The sequence below is a fragment of the Dermacentor silvarum genome, chromosome 1, assembly GCF_013339745.2.
Source record: "Dermacentor silvarum isolate Dsil-2018 chromosome 1, BIME_Dsil_1.4, whole genome shotgun sequence".
Lineage (NCBI taxonomy): Eukaryota > Metazoa > Arthropoda > Arachnida > Ixodida > Ixodidae > Dermacentor > Dermacentor silvarum.
Window position 1 is genome coordinate 356,549,575 of NC_051154.1, and position 8,065 is coordinate 356,557,639.

Sequence of the window (8,065 nt, forward strand, 5' to 3'; positions counted from 1 at the left end):
TTCCGTCTTATAATTGAAAGAAATTAACCTTTTTAATTGGAGTGGTTGAGTACTAGTGATGTAATATTTTTCAGGAGTGCCTTCGTCATCGGGTAAGTACCTGAATGTCCCTGGGGAATCCTTTATTTCTTGGGCAGTCGCTGAGGAGTCTCTCTTTAGTAATCATGAAATTGAAGTTCGCGATTATATTGACGCCTTAGAAGTTCTAGAGCATTAGGCTATCACTTTAGCTTGACTTCTTATTTGCCTTTAGTGTCCCTTTAAGGAGTAAGGCACTCAGTATGGAAATTATGATTGTTCATAAAAAGCAGACCGCAAGGTATATGAACTAAGGCTGCATGGCTGCGATCACAGATTATAGAAACATAAAGTGGGGCGACTTTTCAAAAGCAAAGTAGCGCAATATTTTGTAATACCTCATTTTATTAAAATAAGCCTATACTCCAACTACACTAGTCGTATTTTCTGGCAACTCTTAAAACGTAAACGTTGTCAAGAATAAAATAGAGCATTACACACGACAGACAGCAAAGCGAAGCAACAAGATCGCACTCTGTCCTGTGTATTGCACTACTATCCTACTGAAACACTATGCACAAACGTCAACACGGAGTCGTTGAAATACCGGTGCTGCGGTAACGACATACCAGCAAAACAAGGGGCTTTTTGTAAAGTGGTAACGATTCACAGACCGCCACAACGTCCTATATAGGTATCTGGTTGGTGCAGATAGCATCATTGTGAACAAGAAAAAAAAAAGAACAGCGCCCTCCCAGGAAGCGTCAAGCTCCTTTCCCAGCCACGCATATTTGATAATATTAAAGCACATCTCTTAGGCGCACATTCCTGCGTTGAACATCGGCGTCCATCGGCGTTGTTGTTGTTGTTGTTGCCTCAAAACATGGCTCGTACCCACAGGGGGGATTGGCCACATTAGATTGTTTGAAATGTGCGTCTAGCAAAACAAAATGGGAGAAAGGCACATTTAACACAAAGCAATATTCAACTCAATGCCAACAGAAAATTTGAGAGGGCATATTCATAAATTTAGGGGATAAAATACAGTGAAGTGTCCCACGGTCGGTACCCTAGTAGTGAAGCCTTCCTGACGCTTCAATAAACTTGTGGATAGCAGAAATCATTAACCCATGGCTTGTGCCTAATTGACACGCACCAAAGGACAAAATGTTTGGGGTAGTAAGTGCTAAACCCAGCTTACTTGTAGGAAATACTAGGAACATTCTGCGGAGGGAGGAGAAGCGGCGGCAAGATAGAAAGAAATGTTCCATAGTTTCTGGTTCATTACAAAAAGAACAAAGGTTAGTTATAGACAAACCAGATCTGTGAAGGTAAAAATTTAGGCGGGAAACTCTACAACGGAAGCTTGATAATGTCACCTCGCATTGCCGTGAAAGGCATTTGCTCGTGTTCCACCGGAAATATAGATGTCGAAAATGCTCTGCGGAAAGTAGGGATGATTTAGTACAATTTAGAAATAAAAAGCCTTTAAATCTAGCACCTGTTATAAAAGCGAAATCAGGAAGGATATTTAAGACAGGACCATTTAGTGACAATGATGCGAGCGAGTCAGCTGATTCATTTAAAGAAATTCCACTATGACCGGGGACCCATACAAAGCGGACTTCAGACAAATTGTCTGGAACAAGAGTCTAAAATATGCTCAGTAGGTGTGGCCGATTTGTAGAAATTAAATGTGTACAAACCGACAACGCATCGGTAAGAATTATTACTTTCGATGTCTGGGTACCCAATTTTCTAATGGCTAGAATGATGGCCAGAAATTCTGCAAGAAATATTGGGGTGTAATCTGCTAGACGAAGAGCAAAAGACCAGTTAAGATGATTTGAAAAGATGCCCACTCCGCCATTCTCTGCATTTTGTGTAGCGTCCGTAGAAATAACCAAGTGAGACTGAAATTCATTAAGATGATCTTGAATGAGACCTTCAAGTATGCGTGACGGAAGACGTTTTCGTGTTTTGGAAAAATATCATCAAAAATCAAGTTCACCTTTAACGAATCAGTTTTTTTGAGAAATCAGGCACGGTAGGCGAACATGAAGTTTTGATAACAGCGTATGAACAAAAAGAACTTGAGGTTGTCGATAACGCCACCAATGTGTTCGGAAAAATAAATCGGGATAATTGATGAAAACGGATTGCAAACGGGATAGAGATGCATCATAAGGCTTTAGAAAAGTCACGAAAATATGTTGCTTAAACCTGGACTCAAGCGGGAAAATTCCAGCCTCCAGATAAAGCACATCACTAGCCACAAAACGTGGCAACCCAAGACAAAGACGTAGCATTTGCCTTTTTATAGCGGTATTAAAGGTCTTAGCTTGTATGCTGCACATCCTGAAAAAAGAACACAGCCGAATTCGAGAATAGGGCGGACGTAGACTTTGTAAATCATCAGCAACATAGCCGTACGCATACCCGTCTCCGTTGGCGTAGCCACCCGAACGCGCTCGTGCCCCTGCACGCGCGTTCGCCGTCGTCTTCTTCCACAGCTGGCTCCGACGCCGCTCATCATGCCAGAGTTCCCATATACTGACTATCCTGCGAAAATGTACTAACGGCACTGGTCAACTGCCAGTTGCTGCGGTGATTTCGGTCTCCAATTATTTGCCTCAATATATCGCGAAATGAAAACACGTATACAGCTGTGCTCAAGTTTCTCAGTTAAGAGTATCGTAAAAATCGGTTATTTATTTCAAATCAATATACCCACTAAAGCTGTGTGGTAAATGCTAAATTTTAACGCAAAAATAGTTTTTCACTCCTTTTCTGGACGTTATGCCAGAATGTCAACGCCACTAGTTAACCTAAGAAATTATTTCTTTTAACCACGTCGATTAAAAAGAGCATAATTTTCAGTCTACAACCAGTATGGTTACTTTACTAATTCGTGATCATATTACTAATTTGACTTGTTTAGTTTACTAATCTGGTATTGTTGCACTATTATTCACTAATATTAGTAATTCGTACATTATCAATACGATACCGTTACATTAGTAACCTTTACTAGAATATTATCACAAAATCTTCATTTGGTTCTTTATTGTTCGGCCATCTTCATCGCCACGGGACTCTAATCTGGCCTTCAGGCAGAAAAGTTTGGAGACCCCTGTGTTAAACCATGTGAAGCGGGCAAATATGATATATGAATTTGTAGCTTCCGTAAATGTGTTAGCGTTTACAAAGATTTCACAAAAGTCCTGCTAGCAAATTAGTGGTACATATCAGAGTAGTGTATAACATATCAAATTTTTCCGTTTTCACAGAGTGATGTTCACAGAGTTGTGAACTTCATAGTTTCGTTTTTCGAAACTGTGATTTTCAAGATTTTTCGTAAAAGTCTGAAGGTCTAAATAAATAAGCAGCTTGCAACTGTCACTATATTTTTACAATTTTCTTTTAAATGCAAGAACCTCCCTCAGAATCGGTGCAGTGGTTGCAGAGCAAAATTATTTCTGCTATCCCACGTATTTAGATAGGAGTCCCCGGAGCAAGGAACAGTACGGTGGAGTACTTTTAAATGCCAAAGCATTTTACGCCCCATTACGCGAACATGCGGCGTCATAAGAGTCGCCCCCGAGCATCGTAACAAAAATAAGCGATGGCGAAAAGAGCAAAAATACGCCCAAAATGCTCGGAATGGCATCAAATTTCTCAGGGAGCTTCCTGTAAACAAAGTAAACCAATGGCTTTGAAAACAGAATTTGTTAAGTTTTGGTCTGGGTGGGAATCGAACCCGGCCCACCAGGCTGCGAGACGAGGACCATCCGACGCCACGGTTTGCCCGCGGTTCTGGCTGACTACAGGTGTGCCTGGTGCGTTTGTCATTGCACACGTCATTCGGCGACTGTCCGGCGTTAACATTCGATGGTACCAAAGCTCCCGTGGCCAAGTGATGACGTCCCGTTCCCGGGGCAGGACCAGCTGCGGCTCGCTCTGCGAAATCCCACGGTGAACGGCCACGGCGTCGGACGGACGCGTGGCCAACACCTGAAACAATTGACTTTGCCCAATTCGAAACTTGAGTAGACCCATGTTCAAAAGCAACCTGGCCAACTCCAAAATTTACTTAACCCACCCTCAAAATTTCGGTGGCCCACCACCAAAACTGACTTTGCACAATTCGAGCACATCACCAAGTGAAAAAAATCGCGCAGAGTAGTCAGAATGCTTTCGCATTCAATGCACGTAAGGAGACGTATGTGCTTCTGTAACCTTTTTGCGTTACAGACATGTTTTTGCAAGATTTTCCGGCCAAGATTGCTGTGGTACTCGCCAAAGAAGGCCCCGCATTCAAAATTATGGGATATCTAATGGTTTATCTCTAAATCTGTAAACAGATTCGAATAACACGGGCCCCTTTGTGTAGTAGTGGTCTATTTTTGGGATTCCTTAAGAGGGCCCGTCGAGATGCAATGACGGGGTGACCCTCGACGGAGGTGAAGTAGTGAGCTCCAAGCACTCCGCCGCACGCAAGAAATTGGAAGTCAGCGACGCGGCTACCACTGACTCGCAAATAGATGCACAAGAAGCGCAATAAATAGATCCCATCCAGAACAGCCAGTGACTGCTCCGAAGGGCTTTCTCGCATGGGACTGCATTCTTGCAAAGGCAGTAAGCGTTCCCAATGAGTTAACGGAAATATGATCATGCACCTTCCCTTTATGCCAGCCCTCAGAGACAAGATATGATGGTGTCTGTAACTCGCTTTCCCAAAGAAAGAGGAAGCACGAGCGCATAGAGGAAAGAAAAAAAAAAGAGTCAACCGTGGAATGAAAAACGAGCGCGCGCTCCGAACTGCATCCATTCCGGCCTCACGTGCTCCACGGGATGGAAACAAGCAACGGCGTCGCGCAAATCGACGTGTTTTAAAGATTTTCTTTTTGCGATTGCTGGTGCCACAGGTAACTATAGTGACTGCAAATTCATTGTGTAACATTCAAATTGTCCTATTAGAGACAGAATAATAAATAGGGTAAGGCGAGAGCCAGGAGTTTTAATCATTTCTGGTCCTGATTAACGCTTATTGTGACTCATGAACGCTGCTAAATAGTATGTTTTCATCAATTATCCCGATTTATTTTTCCGAACACATTGGCGGCGTTATCGACAACCGCAAGTTCTTTTTGTTCAGACGCTGTTATCAAAACTTCATGTTCGCCTACCGTGCCTGATTTCTCAAAAAAACTGATTCGTTAAAGGTGAACTTGATTTTTGATGATATTTTTCCAAAACACGCAAAACGTCTTCCGTCACGCATACTTGAAGGTCTCCTTCAAGATCATCTTAATGAATTTCAGTCTCACTTGGTTATTTCTACGGACGCTACACAAAATGCAGAGAATGCCGGAGTGGGCATCTTTTCAAATCATCTGAACTGGTCTTTTGCTCTTCGTCTAGCAGATTACACCCCAATATTTCTTGCAGAATTTCTGGCCATCATTCTAGCCATTAGAAAATTGGGTACCCAGACATCGAAAGTAATAATTCTTACCGATGCGTTGTCGGTTTGTACACATTTAACTTCTACAAATCAGCCACACCTACTGAGCATATTTTCGACTCTTGTTCCAGACAATTTGTCTGAAGTCCGCTTTGTATGGGTCCCCGGTCATTGTGGAATTTCTTTAAATGAATCAGCTGACTCGCTCGCATCATTGTCACTAAATGGTCCTGTCTTAAATATCCTTCCTGATTTCGCTTTTATAACAGGTGCTAGATTTAAACGCTTTTTATTTCTAAATTGTACTAAATCATCCCTACTTTCCGCAGAGGATTTTCGACATCTATATTTCCGGTGGAACACGAGCAAATGCCTTTCATGGCAATGCGAGGTGACATTATCAAGCTTCCGTTGTACAGTTCCCCGCCTAAATTTTTACCTTCACAGATCTGGTTTGTCTATAACTAACCTTTGTTCTTTTTGTAATGAACCAGAAACTATGGAACATTTCCTTCTTTCTTGCCGCCGCTTCTCCTCCCTCCGCAGAATGTTCCTAATATTTCCTACAAGTAAGCTGGGTTTAGCACTTACTACACCAAACATTTTGTCCTTTGGTGCGTGTGAATTAGGCACAAGCCATGGGTTAATGATTTCTGCTATCCACAAGTTTATTGAAGCGTCAGGAAGGCTTCACTACTAGGGTACCGACCGTGGGACACTTCACTGTATTTTATCCCCTAAATTTATGAATATGCCCTCTCAAATTTTCTGTTGGCATTGAGTTGAATATTGCTTTGTGTTAGATGTGCCTTTCTCCCATTTTGTTTTGTAAGACGCACATTTCAAACAATCTAATGTGGCCAATCCCCCCTGTGGGTACGAGCCATGTTTTGAGGCAACAACAACAACAACGCCGACGGACGCCGATGCTCAACGCAGGAACGTGCGTTTAGGAGATGTGCTTTATTATTATCAAATATGCGTGGCTGGGAAACGAGCTTGACGTTTCCTGGGAGCGCGCAGTTCTTTTTTTTTCTTGTTCACAATGTTGCTATCTGCACCAACCAGATACCTATATAGGACGTTGTGGCGGTCTGTGAATCGTTACCACTTTACAAAAAGCCCCTTGTTTTGCTGGTATGTCGTTACCACAGCACCGGTATTTCAACTAATCCGTGTTGACGTTTGTGCATAGTGTTTCAGTAGTATAGTAGTGCAATACACAGGACAGAGTGCGATCTTGTTGTTTCGCTTTGCTGTCTGTCGTGTGTAATGCGCTATTTTATTCTTGACAACGTTTACGTTTTAAGAGTTGCCAGAAAATACGACTAGTGTAGTTGGAGTATAGGCTTATTTTAATAAAATGAGGTATTACAAAATATTGCGCTACTTTGCTTTTGAAAAGTCGCCCCACTTTATGTTTCTATAATCTGTGATCGCAGCCATGCAGCCTTAGTTCTTATACCTTGCGGTCTGCTTTTTATGAACAATCATAATTTCCATACTGAGTGCCTTAATCCTTAAAGGGACACTAAAGGCAAATAAAAAGTCAAGCTAAAGTGATAGCCTAATGCTCTAGAACTTCTAAGGCGTCAATATAATCGCGAACTTCAATTTCTTGATTACTAAAGAGAGACTCCTCAGGGACTGCCCAAGAAATAAGGAATTCCCCAGGGACATTCAGGTACTTACCCGATGACGAAGGCACTCCTGAAAAATATTACATCACTAGTACTCAACCACTCCAATTAAAAAGGTTAATTTCTTTCAATTATAAGACGGAAGAAAATGCTACTTGTCTACTTCTATTAGATTCTTAAAAAAAAACTTTTTGGTGTTGCCCTCGATAACGACATGGGTGGTGTAAAGGTTTCGTTTTCGCTCAACTCTGCGGCGCACGCTTTCGAGTTTCAGTAGTTCCGTTATCGCGTAGTGCTGCGCAGGTCTTACTGGCTCGCTAAAGTCGCACTTGAAATTGTAAGTAGCAGAGAATACTACGTCCATGTGATGTCGCGGGATGCCCAAACGGTCCGCGTGACGGCACGTCCAGACGGTGACCAGCTTCGTCGCCCCGACGTCGCATTGCTGGAGTCCTCGCTACTTTGGCGCTCGGAAAAGCCGGTGTCGAGGCCGCCATCGTAGTTCGCAACGACACCGGCAGCGCGAGACTTCAGTAGTATGTCACGCTCATCGGAGCTTAAATCGTTGAAATCGAGCCAAGCATCGCGAGCCAATGTGTCGTTGTCAGTGCTGTCAGCAAGGTTCATTGCGACTAGCGTCGACGATCATCATGTTTACAATTGGGCGCAAGTTTTTCCTTGCGCTTTCGCACTGCCATCGGCTCTGTCGTGGCGCTGTTTCTGGCCGCGCGTCTGCGGTTTCCGTAAAAAAGCCGTAGCGCCGTCTGCGGGCGGCGCGTTACTCACCGGCGGCACAACGTCACTATGAGACCTTGACGTCACCACTCCTCGCTCGGGAGGACGGGCGATTTGAATGGCGCTAGAGGTACGCGGACGCTTCCCCCCAGACGCAATTTTCTCATAAAGTAAGTCTTATTTTGGCAAGAAACAACTGTTTCGA